The sequence below is a fragment of the Gossypium arboreum genome, chromosome 11, assembly GCF_025698485.1.
Source record: "Gossypium arboreum isolate Shixiya-1 chromosome 11, ASM2569848v2, whole genome shotgun sequence".
Classification (NCBI taxonomy): Eukaryota; Viridiplantae; Streptophyta; class Magnoliopsida; order Malvales; family Malvaceae; genus Gossypium; species Gossypium arboreum.
In genome coordinates this window covers 106,644,561-106,645,647 of record NC_069080.1, presented here as the reverse complement: position 1 = coordinate 106,645,647, position 1,087 = coordinate 106,644,561, and the positions used below count along the sequence as shown (strand labels likewise).

The 1,087-nt window shown below is 36.5% G+C and overlaps 1 non-coding gene across 1 annotated transcript; it reads left to right on the top strand.

Moving 5' to 3' along the window:
* Positions 1–421: 421 nt before the first annotated feature.
* LOC128285095 (small nucleolar RNA R71) lies at positions 422–528 on the top strand. The gene has a single exon (XR_008275509.1). It is a non-coding gene; the product is annotated as a small nucleolar RNA R71 (small nucleolar RNA).
* The last annotated feature ends 559 nt before the right edge of the window (positions 529–1,087 follow it).

The following is a 1,087-nucleotide window of genomic DNA, read 5'->3' as shown; positions in this document are numbered from 1 at the left end:
GAAGCATTCCAATTCCGATTTCCCATATAATATGTTGACTATTGATTTCAATGGGCAATTTTCAAAGAAATGACCATTTCCACAGTATTCACAAGAAGTATTCTCGAACTAGTTTGGCTACTGACCTATCGAATTACAATTGAAACCATTAATAGTTATGTTCTTAAGTATAGAAGACATAGAGGATACCTAGGTTGCCAAAGAAGCAAGTGTGTTCGCTTCATGTACTCTTGCTACTCGCCTTTCTAAGGCTGCTCTGTTGGTTGGCCATTGATAGTTATTACTAGCAATTCTTTCCATAATCTCATAAGCATAGTTATAAGACTTAGAAAGAAGGCCTCCATTTGCCGAAGCATCCACCATCATTCTAATATTAATATTGAAACCAACATAGAAAGTCTCCATTTGAATACAGTAAGGAATGCCATGATAAGGGCACTTTTGTAATAACTCCTTGAACCTCTCCCATGCCTCATATAAAGGTTCTTTGTCAAGTTGCTGAAATGAAGTGATTTCATTTTAGAGTTTGGCAGTCAGAGATAGAGGAAAGTATTTCATTAAGAAACATTCAACCAACTCTTACCATGTAGTTATGGAACCTGATGGTAGGGAGTTCAACCACACTCGTGCTCTATCTCTTAAGGAGTATGGAAATAATCTCAGTCTCAAGGCATTTTCGGTCACCCTAACTAGTTTGAATGAGTCACTCATTTCCATGAATAGCCGAAGATGAAGATGTGGATCTTCAGTAGGCATCCCACTAAATTGATCCATATTTTACAACATTTGGAGCATGATTGGCTTTAGTTCGAATTGCGGTGCCTCAATTTTGGGTCTCAAAATACGCGAATTAAGCTCGTTGAAGAGAGTAATGATGTAACACCCCTAACTCGTATCCATTGTTGGAACAGGGTTACAGAGCGTTACCAAAATTTTTCAGAACATTTACAGATAATTCAAATAGTTACTATTTATTCCTCGAGATTTATTCATAATGTCCTTTAAATGCACCCTCAAGGCCCAAAACGAGTATTAGAATTGAGTTGGGACTTAATTAGAAAATTTAAGAATTTTTTGCAAAATTTCA